The 15505-nt window shown below is 32.7% G+C and overlaps 2 protein-coding genes across 3 annotated transcripts in view; one reads left to right on the forward strand and one right to left on the reverse strand.

The window, feature by feature from the left end:
- LOC126889719 (uncharacterized) overlaps positions 1–15505 on the forward strand; it is a 632478-nt gene that overhangs the window by 396204 nt on the left and 220769 nt on the right. The gene's annotated exons all lie outside the window — the stretch shown is intronic.
- The window catches only part of LOC126889722 (fez family zinc finger protein 2-like), a 54583-nt gene that overhangs the window by 28430 nt on the left and 10648 nt on the right, over positions 1–15505 (reverse strand). The window lies entirely within an intron of this gene.

A 15505-nucleotide genomic window follows, 5' to 3' on the forward strand; every position in this document is an offset into this window, starting at 1 on the left:
TGCACAAACTTACTAAAAAAGAGGTAAAAAGGTCAAAAATCCACAGGGTGCCGCGATCGAAAAATTCTCTAAACAATTTTTTTTTAATTCAAAAAATCAGTTCTTCCAGTTCGTACAAATTTTTTTAGATTCTTTGAGTCATTATAAATAAAAAAGGTCTCTCGTGATTTTTCTCTGAAATTGATCGTTGTCGAGTTATACGCGACTTAACATTGGAAAAATGAAAAAATGGCCATTTTCCAGTGTCTGTATAATCAAGAAGCAATAAAATTTTTATTTGAAGCCATCTTCCAACAAAAAATCATATTACCATTGTACGTCGCTTCTCTCCTATATTTAAGCAGTCGTAACCCAACCATTAGATCAACTTTATGGGAATTTTTCAAACGGACCAAACGGAAAATTTAAACCTCCTCTTTAAACAGTGTTGCGTGAATGCGAAATGTTAGGGCCGTAGTTGTATTTTCCTACTGTCTCTCCTTTCATGTTACTTACCTTTAACCGTTGCCTGTATTGTCTGTTTAAAAAAAAGTCGCTATGACGGGCACCTTAGCGTGAAGCGTGTGTCCATGTTATTCCTTGCTGTACAATCTTCAATAGTGTTTCCAATGGGAAGGTTAGGAAATCGAGTGAATGTGCGTAATGGAAACTGACCGGCATAATCTATGTAATATTTTACTGTATATATGTGTATATATTATTATAAAATGTAATTTTTTTTTGTATTAATACCCATATCAAACTACTTTCAGAACGTCCAAACCAGACACGCACTCCTCCTGAGGCTTGTCTGGAAGCTACAGGCATATACCTCTTCAAACTTTTGAAAACCTCAAAATAATTTGCATCATCATACGAAGTTTCTATTATATCTGGGGACGAATTTTCATCTTCACTATTTGTGTTTGCATCTTTCATATCAGGATCATCATACGAACTATCTATTATATCTAGGGACGAATTTTCATCTGCACTATTTGTGTTAGCATCTTCCAAATCATTAGAAGCCCGAACACTTAAATTTGACAATTTCTTCTTCAATGATTCTTCAGGTGGTATATACATACTAGAGCTTCCATTATATTGTGGACTATTAGTATTTCTTGATTTTTCAACTGTGATACCTGTTTTTGTAACTGTTTCACACCTTCTTGTTTTTAATATATTTCTAAATGCCGGTTGAATTTTTTTTGTCAAATATGAAACATATTTTTCAAAATCGTCTTCATCTTTCGATTGCATTTGTGAATTTCTCAAATTAATCCGTAAATTCAAATTGATCTGATTATGCTCAAGACCTTTGTTTTCCAATATTTGTATAGATAATTCTTTATTTTTTTCTTGGTTACCCATATCTGATTCTGTAATGGAGCCATGGGATGAACATTCTTCATTTGTTTTTTTTATCTTTTAGTGACCAAATTCACAATTCATATTTTTATGTGTCTTCCTCAAAGCTGTAACTTTTTCACGTCTCAGTGTTACCAAACTGGTTGAATTTTCACCATAACCAGAATTTGAATTTGAGGTATAATCAGTAGTTTCATCATTTCTCTGTAATGAGTCTTCTTGAATTTCTACTTTTTTTTTATTTTTTTTGGATAGCTTTGGCATTTTTTACACGAATCGTTTACTTTGCTCGTAAATATATATAAATAAAATAAATAAATAAAATATACAAATGCACAATAAGAAAAATCACAAACTACACAGAAAATACTACACAACAACTATAGAACTAGAACTAGACTACCACTCAGGCACTCAGAGTTCAGAGATATGTAAAGAAAATAGATCAGGCTAGTCAGTACAGTTTTTTTGCTATTCGAATCAGTTAGTTCACTCTAGTTTTTATGCGGTTCTTGCGCTAGCAGAAACTCCTGGCTGCTGCGCAGTAGACTAGGAGGAAAATGTGCGCTGTTGCAAGATTTAAAATATTCCGATAAAGAATACATTCCAAAATTATAATAAAATAATTATTATTATCGATTTTTTTTCAGAAAGCTGAATCCGTAAATTCAAATTGATCTGATTATGCTCAAGACCTTTGTTTTCCAATATTTGTATAGATAATTCTTTATTTTTTTCTTGGTTACCCATATCTGATTCTGTAATGGAGCCATGGGATGAACATTCTTCATTTGTTTTTTTTTTATCTTTTAGTGACCAAATTCACAATTGATCGTCGAGATTTCAAATTCTCCTGGCTGGGAAGAGATACATGTTGAATTTCGGATTGAACAAAAGATTCAAAACTTGTTATAGCTTTCTTTTTTCTGGATATATTATTTTTATGGCGTTTCCTAAAAGTTCTACCACGCCAATTAAAATTTTCAGAGTGTACTCTTCTCGCAGCTGTACTTGCTTGTAGATACAGAAAATTCATTGTTCAGACTGTCGAGATTTCAAGTTCTCCTGGCTGGGAAGAGACACAGACATGTTGAATTTCGGATTGAACAAAAGATTTAACACTTGTTATAGCTTTATTTTTTTTATGACGTGTCCTAAAAGATGCAACTTTTTCATGTCTCAGTAACGCATGCAACGGTGATATATTACTACTTGTGCCAGGCATTGGTGTTGGAGGCGACACCAGAGTAGTACTACTCCCAGGAGCATTTATAATTGTCTCATCAATCACCAGGTTACCTTCACAAGAGATAACAATTAACTGCTGATATTTATTAGACCAACTGTAGCGTCGCCCCCATTAGGTAATTTTTATTCCGATTCGTTTTTTGCACAAACTTACTAAAAAAGAGGTAAAAAGGTCAAAAATCCACAGGGTGCCGCGATCGAAAAATTCTCTCAACAATTTTTTTTTAATTCAAAAAATCAGTTCTTCCAGTTCGTACAAATTTTTTTAGATTCTTCGGGTCATTATAAATAAAAAAGGTCTCTTGTGATTTTTCTCTGAAATTGATCGTTGTCCAGTTATACGCGACTTAACATTGGAAAAATGAAAAAATGGCCATTTTCCAGTGTCTGTATAATCAAGAAGCAATAAAATTTTTATTTGAAGCCATCTTCCAACAAAAAATCATATTACCATTGTACGTCGCTTCTCTCCTATATTTAAGCAGTCGTAACCCAACCATTAGATCAACTTTATGGGAATTTTTCAAACGGACCAAACGGAAAATTTAAACCTCCTCTTCAAACAGTGTTGCGTGAATGCGAAATGTTAGGGCCGTAGTTGTATTTTCCTACTGTCTCTCCTTTCATGTTACTTACCTTTAACCGTTGCCTGTATTGTCTGTTTAAAAAAAAAGTCGCTATGACGGGCACTTTAGCGTGAAGCGTGTGTCCATGTTATTCCTTGCTGTACAATCTTCAATAGTGTTTCCAATGGGAAGGTTAGGAAATCGAGTGAATGTGCGTAATCGAAACTGACCGGCATAATCTATGTAATATTTTACTGTATATATGTGTATATATTATTATAAAATGTAATTTTTTTTTGTATTAATACCCATATCAAACTACTTTCAGAACGTCCAAACCAGACACGCACTCCTCCTGAGGCTTGTCTGGAAGCTACAGGCATATACCTCTTCAAACTTTTGAAAACCTCAAAATAATTTGCATCATCATACGAAGTTTTTATTATATCTGGGGACGAATTTTCATCTTCACTATTTGTGTTTGCATCTTTCATATCAGGATCATCATACGAACTATCTATTATATCTGGGGACGAATTTTCATCTGCACTATTTGTGTTAGCATCTTCCAAATCATTAGAAGCCCGAACACTTAAATTTGACAATTTCTTCTTCAATGATTCTTCAGGTGGTATATACATACTAGAGCTTCCATTATATTGTGGACTATTAGTATTTCTTGATTTTTCAACTGTGATACCTGTTTTTGTAACTGTTTCACACCTTCTTGTTTTTAATATATTTCTTAATGCCGGTTGAATTTTTTTTGTCAAATATGAAACATATTTTTCAAAATCGTCTTCATCTTTCGATTGCATTTGTGAATTTCTCAAAGTAATCCGTAAATTCAAATTGATCTGATTATGCTCAAGACCTTTGTTTTCCAATATTTGTATAGATAATTCTTTATTTTTTTCTTGGTTACCCATATCTGATTCTGTAATGGAGCCATGGGATGAACATTCTTCATTTGTTTTTTTTTTATCTTTTAGTGACCAAATTCACAATTGATCCTCGAGATTTCAAATTCTCCTGGCTGGGAAGAGATACATGTTGAATTTCGGATTGAGCAAAAGATTTAAAACTTGTTACAGCTTTATTTTTTCTCATATTTTTATGTGTCTTCCTCAAAGCTGTAACTTTTTCACGTCTCAGTGTTACCAAACTGGTTGAATTTTCACCATAACCAGAATTTGAATTTGAGGTATAATCAGTAGTTTCATCATTTCTCTGTAATGAGTCTTCTTGAATTTCTACTTTTTTTTTAATTTTTTTTGGATAGCTTTGGCATTTTTTACACGAATCGTTTACTTTGCTCGTAAATATATATAAATAAAATAAATAAATAAAATATACAAATGCACAATAAGAAAAATCACAAACTACACAGAAAATACTACACAACAACAACTATAGAACTAGAACTAGACTACCACTCAGGCACTCAGAGTTCAGAGATATGTAAAGAAAATAGATCAGGCTAGTCAGTACAGTTTTTTTGCTATTCGAATCAGTTAGTTCACTATAGTTTTTATGCGGTTCCTGCGCTAGCAGAAACTCCTGGCTGCTGCGCAGTAGACTAGGAGGAAAATGTGCGCTGTTGCAAGATTTAAAATATTCCGATAAAGAATACATTCCAAAATTATAATAAAATAATTATTATTATCGATTTTTTTTTCAGAAAGCTGAATCCGTAAATTCAAATTGATCTGATTATGCTCAAGACCTTTGTTTTCCAATATTTGTATAGATAATTCTTTATTTTTTTCTTGGTTACCCATATCTGATTCTGTAATGGAGCCATGGGATGAACATTCTTCATTTGTTTTTTTTTTATCTTTTAGTGACCAAATTCACAATTGATCGTCGAGATTTCAAATTCTCCTGGCTGGGAAGAGATACATGTTGAATTTCGGATTGAGCAAAAGATTTAAAACTTGTTACAGCTTTATTTTTTCTCATATTTTTATGTGTCTTCCTCAAAGCTGTAACTTTTTCATGTCTCAGTGTTAAAAAACTGGTTCTTCTAGGACGAAAATTAAAATCTTCGGAGTGTACTCTTCTCCGAGGTAAACTTGAGCTTGTAGGTACAATTTGATCACAAGATTTGTTTAGCAAAGAATTATCCTTTATTGGAGGTATGGTGCTAATTTGAATTTGGGCATTAGATGAACTACTTTCAACAGAAACAAAATTTGAATTTGCGCTATAATAAGTAGTTTCACCAAAAGCAGAATTTGAATTTGAGGTATAGTCAGTAGTTCTGCCATTTCTCCCTAACGAGTCTTGTTGAATTTCTACTTTTTTTTGGATAGCTTTGGCATTTTTTAAATATTTTACAGGAATCTATACACTTATTGAATTTATGTACGTTCTTACTATTCACATTAATTATTAAAATATACAAATGCACAATAACACAAAAATCACAAACTACAAAGAAAATATACTACACAACAACTATAGAACTACACTACCACTACTATTTTCATGGGATGAACATTTTTCATTTGATCGTCGAGATTTCGAATTCTCCTGGCTGGGAAGAGATACATGTTGAATTTCGGATTGAACAAAAGATTCAAAACTTGTTATAGCTTTCTTTTTTCTGGATATATTATTTTTATGGCGTTTCCTAAAAGTTCTACCACGCCCATTAAAATTTTCAGAGTGTACTCTTCTCGCAGCTGTACTTGCTTGTAGATACAGAAAATTCATTGTTCAGACTGTCGAGATTTCAAGTTCTCCTGGCTGGGAAGAGACACAGACATGTTGAATTTCGGATTGAACAAAAGATTTAACACTTGTTATAGCTTTATTTTTTTTATGACGTGTCCTAAAAGATGCAACTTTTTCATGTCTCAGTAACGCATGCAACGGTGATATATTACTACTTGTGCCAGGCATTGGTGTTGGAGGCGACACCAGAGTAGTACTACTCCCAGGAGCATTTATAATTGTCTCATCAATCACCAGGTTACCTTCACAAGAGATAACAATTAACTGCTGATATTTATTAGACCAACTGTAGCGTCGCCCCCATTAGGTAATTTTTATTCCGATTCGTTTTTTGCACAAACTTACTAAAAAAGAGGTAAAAAGGTCAAAAATCCACAGGGTGCCGCGATCGAAAAATTCTCTAAACAATTTTTTTTTAATTCAAAAAATCAGTTCTTCCAGTTCGTACAAATTTTTTTAGATTCTTTGGGTCCATTATAAATAAAAAAGGTCTCTTGTGATTTTTCTCTGAAATTGATCGTTGTCGAGTTATACGCGACTTAACATTGGAAAAATGAAAAAATGGCCATTTTCCAGTGTCTGTATAATCAAGAAGCAATAAAATTTTTATTTGAAGCCATCTTCCAACAAAAAATCATATTACCATTTTACGTCGCTTCTCTCCTATATTTAAGCAGTCGTAACCCAACCATTAGATCAACTTTATGGGAATTTTTCAAACGGACCAAACGGAAAATTTAAACCTCCTCTTCAAACAGTGTTGCGTGAATGCGAAATGTTAGGGCCGTAGTTGTATTTTCCTACTGTCTCTCCTTTCATGTTACTTACCTTTAACCGTTGCCTGTATTGTCTGTTTAAAAAAAAAAGTCGCTATGACGGGCACCTTAGCGTGAAGCGTGTGTCCATGTTATTCCTTGCTGTACAATCTTCAATAATGTTTCCAATGGGAAGGTTAGGAAATCGAGTGAATGTGCGTAATGGAAACTGACCGGCATAATCTATGTAATATTTTACTGTATATATGTGTATATATTATTATAAAATGTAATTTTTTTTTGTATTAATACCCATATCAAACTACTTTCAGAACGTCCAAACCAGACACGCACTCCTCCTGAGGCTTGTCTGGAAGCTACAGGCATATACCTCTTCAAACTTTTGAAAACCTCAAAATAATTTGCATCATCATACGAAGTTTCTATTATATCTGGGGACGAATTTTCATCTTCACTATTTGTGTTTGCATCTTTCATATCAGGATCATCATACGAACTATCTATTATATCTGGGGACGAATTTTCATCTGCACTATTTGTGTTAGCATCTTCCAAATCATTAGAAGCCCGAACACTTAAATTTGACAATTTCTTCTTCAATGATTCTTCAGGTGGTATATACATACTAGAGCTTCCATTATATTGTGGACTATTAGTATTTCTTGATTTTTCAACTGTGATACCTGTTTTTGTAACTGTTTCACACCTTCTTGTTTTTAATACATTTCTTAATGCCGGTTGAATTTTTTTTGTCAAATATGAAACATATTTTTCAAAATCGTCTTCATCTTTCGATTGCATTTGTGAATTTCTCAAAGTAATCCGTAAATTCAAATTGATCTGATTATGCTCAAGACCTTTGTTTTCCAATATTTGTATAGATAATTCTTTATTTTTTTCTTGGTTACCCATATCTGATTCTGTAATGGAGCCATGGGATGAACATTCTTCATTTGTTTTTTTTTATCTTTTAGTGACCAAATTCACAATTGATCCTCGAGATTTCAAATTCTCCTGGCTGGGAAGAGATACATGTTGAATTTCGGATTGAGCAAAAGATTTAAAACTTGTTACAGCTTTATTTTTTCTCATATTTTTATGTGTCTTCCTCAAAGCTGTAACTTTTTCACGTCTCAGTGTTACCAAACTGGTTGAATTTTCACCATAACCAGAATTTGAATTTGAGGTATAATCAGTAGTTTCATCATTTCTCTGTAATGAGTCTTCTTGAATTTCTACTTTTTTTTATTTTTTTTGGATAGCTTTGGCATTTTTTACACGAATCGTTTACTTTGCTCGTAAATATATATAAATAAAATAAATAAATAAAATATACAAATGCACAATAAGAAAAATCACAAACTACACAGAAAATACTACACAACAACTATAGAACTAGAACTAGACTACCACTCAGGCACTCAGAGTTCAGAGATATGTAAAGAAAATAGATCAGGCTAGTCAGTACAGTTTTTTTGCTATTGGAATCAGTTAGTTCACTCTAGTTTTTATGCGGTTCCTGCGCTAGCAGAAACTCCTGGCTGTTGCGCAGTAGACTAGGAGGAAAATGTGCGCTGTTGCAAGATTTAAAATATTCCGATAAAGAATACATTCCAAAATTATAATAAAATAATTATTATTATCGATTTTTTTTCAGAAAGCTGAATCCGTAAATTCAAATTGATCTGATTATGCTCAAGACCTTTGTTTTCCAATATTTGTATAGATAATTCTTTATTTTTTTCTTGGTTACCCATATCTGATTCTGTAATGGAGCCATGGGATGAACATTCTTCATTTGTTTTTTTTTATCTTTTAGTGACCAAATTCACAATTGATCGTCGAGATTTCAAATTCTCCTGGCTGGGAAGAGATACATGTTGAATTTCGGATTGAGCAAAAGATTTAAAACTTGTTACAGCTTTATTTTTTCTCATATTTTTATGTGTCTTCCTCAAAGCTGTAACTTTTTCATGTCTCAGTGTTAAAAAACTGGTTCTTCTAGGACGAAAATTAAAATCTTCGGAGTGTACTCTTCTCCGAGGTAAACTTGAGCTTGTAGGTACAATTTGATCACAAGATTTGTTTAGCAAAGAATTATCCTTTATTGGAGGTATGGTGCTAATTTGAATTTGGGCATTAGATGAACTACTTTCAACAGAAACAAAATTTGAATTTGCGCTATAATAAGTAGTTTCACCAAAAGCAGAATTTGAATTTGAGGTATAGTCAGTAGTTCTGCCATTTCTCCCTAACGAGTCTTGTTGAATTTCTACTTTTTTTGGATAGCTTTGGCATTTTTTAAATATTTTACAGGAATCTATACACTTATTGAATTTATGTACGTTCTTACTATTCAATTTTAATTATTAAAATATACAAATGCACAATAACACAAAAATCACAAACTACAAAGAAAATATACTACACAACAACTATAGAACTACACTACCACTACTATTTTCATGGGATGAACATTTTTCATTTGATCGTCGAGATTTCGAATTCTCCTGGCTGGGAAGAGATACATGTTGAATTTCGGATTGAACAAAAGATTCAAAACTTGTTATAGCTTTCTTTTTTCTGGACATATTATTTTTATGGCGTTTCCTAAAAGTTCTACCACGCCAATTCAAATTTTCAGAGTGTACTCTTCTCGCAGCTGTACTTGCTTGTAGATACAGAAAATTCATTGTTCAGACTGTCGAGATTTCAAGTTCTCCTGGCTGGGAAGAGACACAGACATGTTGAATTTCGGATTGAACAAAAGATTTAACACTTGTTATAGCTTTATTTTTTTTTATGACGTGTCCTAAAAGATGCAACTTTTTCATGTCTCAGTAACGCATGCAACGGTGATATATTACTACTTGTGCCAGGCATTGGTGTTGGAGGCGACACCAGAGTAGTACTACTCCCAGGAGCATTTATAATTGTCTCATCAATCACCAGGTTACCTTCCCAAGAGATAACAATTAACTGCTGATATTTATTAGACCAACTGTAGCGTCGCCCCCATTAGGTAATTTTTATTCCGATTCGTTTTTTGCACAAACTTACTAAAAAAGAGGTAAAAAGGTCAAAAATCCACAGGGTGCCGCGATCGAAAAATTCTCTAAACAATTTTTTTTTAATTCAAAAAATCAGTTCTTCCAGTTCGTACAAATTTTTTTAGATTCTTTGAGTCATTATAAATAAAAAAGGTCTCTCGTGATTTTTCTCTGAAATTGATCGTTGTCGAGTTATACGCGACTTAACATTGGAAAAATGAAAAAATGGCCATTTTCCAGTGTCTGTATAATCAAGAAGCAATAAAATTTTTATTTGAAGCCATCTTCCAACAAAAAATCATATTACCATTGTACGTCGCTTCTCTCCTATATTTAAGCAGTCGTAACCCAACCATTAGATCAACTTTATGGGAATTTTTCAAACGGACCAAACGGAAAATTTAAACCTCCTCTTCAAACAGTGTTGCGTGAATGCGAAATGTTAGGGCCGTAGTTGTATTTTCCTACTGTCTCTCCTTTCATGTTACTTACCTTTAACCGTTGCCTGTATTGTCTGTTTAAAAAAAAGTCGCTATGACGGGCACCTTAGCGTGAAGCGTGTGTCCATGTTATTCCTTGCTGTACAATCTTCAATAGTGTTTCCAATGGGAAGGTTAGGAAATCGAGTGAATGTGCGTAATGGAAACTGACCGGCATAATCTATGTAATATTTTACTGTATATATGTGTATATATTATTATAAAATGTAATTTTTTTTTGTATTAATACCCATATCAAACTACTTTCAGAACGTCCAAACCAGACACGCACTCCTCCTGAGGCTTGTCTGGAAGCTACAGGCATATACCTCTTCAAACTTTTGAAAACCTCAAAATAATTTGCATCATCATACGAAGTTTCTATTATATCTGGGGACGAATTTTCATCTTCACTATTTGTGTTTGCATCTTTCATATCAGGATCATCATACGAACTATCTATTATATCTGGGGACGAATTTTCATCTGCACTATTTGTGTTAGCATCTTCCAAATCATTAGAAGCCCGAACACTTAAATTTGACAATTTCTTCTTCAATGATTCTTCAGGTGGTATATACATACTAGAGCTTCCATTATATTGTGGACTATTAGTATTTCTTGATTTTTCAACTGTGATACCTGTTTTTGTAACTGTTTCACACCTTCTTGTTTTTAATATATTTCTAAATGCCGGTTGAATTTTTTTTGTCAAATATGAAACATATTTTTCAAAATCGTCTTCATCTTTCGATTGCATTTGTGAATTTCTCAAATTAATCCGTAAATTCAAATTGATCTGATTATGCTCAAGACCTTTGTTTTCCAATATTTGTATAGATAATTCTTTATTTTTTTCTTGGTTACCCATATCTGATTCTGTAATGGAGCCATGGGATGAACATTCTTCATTTGTTTTTTTTATCTTTTAGTGACCAAATTCACAATTCATATTTTTATGTGTCTTCCTCAAAGCTGTAACTTTTTCACGTCTCAGTGTTACCAAACTGGTTGAATTTTCACCATAACCAGAATTTGAATTTGAGGTATAATCAGTAGTTTCATCATTTCTCTGTAATGAGTCTTCTTGAATTTCTACTTTTTTTTTATTTTTTTTGGATAGCTTTGGCATTTTTTACACGAATCGTTTACTTTGCTCGTAAATATATATAAATAAAATAAATAAATAAAATATACAAATGCACAATAAGAAAAATCACAAACTACACAGAAAATACTACACAACAACTATAGAACTAGAACTAGACTACCACTCAGGCACTCAGAGTTCAGAGATATGTAAAGAAAATAGATCAGGCTAGTCAGTACAGTTTTTTTGCTATTCGAATCAGTTAGTTCACTCTAGTTTTTATGCGGTTCTTGCGCTAGCAGAAACTCCTGGCTGCTGCGCAGTAGACTAGGAGGAAAATGTGCGCTGTTGCAAGATTTAAAATATTCCGATAAAGAATACATTCCAAAATTATAATAAAATAATTATTATTATCGATTTTTTTTTCAGAAAGCTGAATCCGTAAATTCAAATTGATCTGATTATGCTCAAGACCTTTGTTTTCCAATATTTGTATAGATAATTCTTTATTTTTTTCTTGGTTACCCATATCTGATTCTGTAATGGAGCCATGGGATGAACATTCTTCATTTGTTTTTTTTTTATCTTTTAGTGACCAAATTCACAATTGATCGTCGAGATTTCAAATTCTCCTGGCTGGGAAGAGATACATGTTGAATTTCGGATTGAACAAAAGATTCAAAACTTGTTATAGCTTTCTTTTTTCTGGATATATTATTTTTATGGCGTTTCCTAAAAGTTCTACCACGCCAATTAAAATTTTCAGAGTGTACTCTTCTCGCAGCTGTACTTGCTTGTAGATACAGAAAATTCATTGTTCAGACTGTCGAGATTTCAAGTTCTCCTGGCTGGGAAGAGACACAGACATGTTGAATTTCGGATTGAACAAAAGATTTAACACTTGTTATAGCTTTATTTTTTTTATGACGTGTCCTAAAAGATGCAACTTTTTCATGTCTCAGTAACGCATGCAACGGTGATATATTACTACTTGTGCCAGGCATTGGTGTTGGAGGCGACACCAGAGTAGTACTACTCCCAGGAGCATTTATAATTGTCTCATCAATCACCAGGTTACCTTCACAAGAGATAACAATTAACTGCTGATATTTATTAGACCAACTGTAGCGTCGCCCCCATTAGGTAATTTTTATTCCGATTCGTTTTTTGCACAAACTTACTAAAAAAGAGGTAAAAAGGTCAAAAATCCACAGGGTGCCGCGATCGAAAAATTCTCTCAACAATTTTTTTTTAATTCAAAAAATCAGTTCTTCCAGTTCGTACAAATTTTTTTAGATTCTTCGGGTCATTATAAATAAAAAAGGTCTCTTGTGATTTTTCTCTGAAATTGATCGTTGTCCAGTTATACGCGACTTAACATTGGAAAAATGAAAAAATGGCCATTTTCCAGTGTCTGTATAATCAAGAAGCAATAAAATTTTTATTTGAAGCCATCTTCCAACAAAAAATCATATTACCATTGTACGTCGCTTCTCTCCTATATTTAAGCAGTCGTAACCCAACCATTAGATCAACTTTATGGGAATTTTTCAAACGGACCAAACGGAAAATTTAAACCTCCTCTTCAAACAGTGTTGCGTGAATGCGAAATGTTAGGGCCGTAGTTGTATTTTCCTACTGTCTCTCCTTTCATGTTACTTACCTTTAACCGTTGCCTGTATTGTCTGTTTAAAAAAAAAGTCGCTATGACGGGCACTTTAGCGTGAAGCGTGTGTCCATGTTATTCCTTGCTGTACAATCTTCAATAGTGTTTCCAATGGGAAGGTTAGGAAATCGAGTGAATGTGCGTAATCGAAACTGACCGGCATAATCTATGTAATATTTTACTGTATATATGTGTATATATTATTATAAAATGTAATTTTTTTTTGTATTAATACCCATATCAAACTACTTTCAGAACGTCCAAACCAGACACGCACTCCTCCTGAGGCTTGTCTGGAAGCTACAGGCATATACCTCTTCAAACTTTTGAAAACCTCAAAATAATTTGCATCATCATACGAAGTTTTTATTATATCTGGGGACGAATTTTCATCTTCACTATTTGTGTTTGCATCTTTCATATCAGGATCATCATACGAACTATCTATTATATCTGGGGACGAATTTTCATCTGCACTATTTGTGTTAGCATCTTCCAAATCATTAGAAGCCCGAACACTTAAATTTGACAATTTCTTCTTCAATGATTCTTCAGGTGGTATATACATACTAGAGCTTCCATTATATTGTGGACTATTAGTATTTCTTGATTTTTCAACTGTGATACCTGTTTTTGTAACTGTTTCACACCTTCTTGTTTTTAATATATTTCTTAATGCCGGTTGAATTTTTTTTGTCAAATATGAAACATATTTTTCAAAATCGTCTTCATCTTTCGATTGCATTTGTGAATTTCTCAAAGTAATCCGTAAATTCAAATTGATCTGATTATGCTCAAGACCTTTGTTTTCCAATATTTGTATAGATAATTCTTTATTTTTTTCTTGGTTACCCATATCTGATTCTGTAATGGAGCCATGGGATGAACATTCTTCATTTGTTTTTTTTTTATCTTTTAGTGACCAAATTCACAATTGATCCTCGAGATTTCAAATTCTCCTGGCTGGGAAGAGATACATGTTGAATTTCGGATTGAGCAAAAGATTTAAAACTTGTTACAGCTTTATTTTTTCTCATATTTTTATGTGTCTTCCTCAAAGCTGTAACTTTTTCACGTCTCAGTGTTACCAAACTGGTTGAATTTTCACCATAACCAGAATTTGAATTTGAGGTATAATCAGTAGTTTCATCATTTCTCTGTAATGAGTCTTCTTGAATTTCTACTTTTTTTTAATTTTTTTTGGATAGCTTTGGCATTTTTTACACGAATCGTTTACTTTGCTCGTAAATATATATAAATAAAATAAATAAATAAAATATACAAATGCACAATAAGAAAAATCACAAACTACACAGAAAATACTACACAACAACAACTATAGAACTAGAACTAGACTACCACTCAGGCACTCAGAGTTCAGAGATATGTAAAGAAAATAGATCAGGCTAGTCAGTACAGTTTTTTTGCTATTCGAATCAGTTAGTTCACTATAGTTTTTATGCGGTTCCTGCGCTAGCAGAAACTCCTGGCTGCTGCGCAGTAGACTAGGAGGAAAATGTGCGCTGTTGCAAGATTTAAAATATTCCGATAAAGAATACATTCCAAAATTATAATAAAATAATTATTATTATCGATTTTTTTTCAGAAAGCTGAATCCGTAAATTCAAATTGATCTGATTATGCTCAAGACCTTTGTTTTCCAATATTTGTATAGATAATTCTTTATTTTTTTCTTGGTTACCCATATCTGATTCTGTAATGGAGCCATGGGATGAACATTCTTCATTTGTTTTTTTTTTATCTTTTAGTGACCAAATTCACAATTGATCGTCGAGATTTCAAATTCTCCTGGCTGGGAAGAGATACATGTTGAATTTCGGATTGAGCAAAAGATTTAAAACTTGTTACAGCTTTATTTTTTCTCATATTTTTATGTGTCTTCCTCAAAGCTGTAACTTTTTCATGTCTCAGTGTTAAAAAACTGGTTCTTCTAGGACGAAAATTAAAATCTTCGGAGTGTACTCTTCTCCGAGGTAAACTTGAGCTTGTAGGTACAATTTGATCACAAGATTTGTTTAGCAAAGAATTATCCTTTATTGGAGGTATGGTGCTAATTTGAATTTGGGCATTAGATGAACTACTTTCAACAGAAACAAAATTTGAATTTGCGCTATAATAAGTAGTTTCACCAAAAGCAGAATTTGAATTTGAGGTATAGTCAGTAGTTCTGCCATTTCTCCCTAACGAGTCTTGTTGAATTTCTACTTTTTTTTTTTTTTTTTTTTTTTTTTTTTTTTTTTTTTTTTTTTTTTTTTTTGCAGTAATGTGTTGGAACCCAATCGATTCGGATGTACGGTAAAAATTGCTAACGACTATAGTGTTTCAAGTTTTTACGGTCGCCGTAGTTTGAGGATTACAAAAACAAATACGTACCTTTAAAATAAGTAAATTTTAGTGTATAAGTTATATTTTTAATAATAGTTTTAGTGTATAGTTTGAAAAAATAATAACAGTGGTTTGGTTTATGTGCATTTTTGTGAAGTAAGTGACAATGGAAAAAGAAAGTATCCCGCCAGATCG

Source organism: Diabrotica virgifera, chromosome 8 (assembly GCF_917563875.1).
Source record: "Diabrotica virgifera virgifera chromosome 8, PGI_DIABVI_V3a".
Taxonomy (NCBI): domain Eukaryota; kingdom Metazoa; phylum Arthropoda; class Insecta; order Coleoptera; family Chrysomelidae; genus Diabrotica; species Diabrotica virgifera.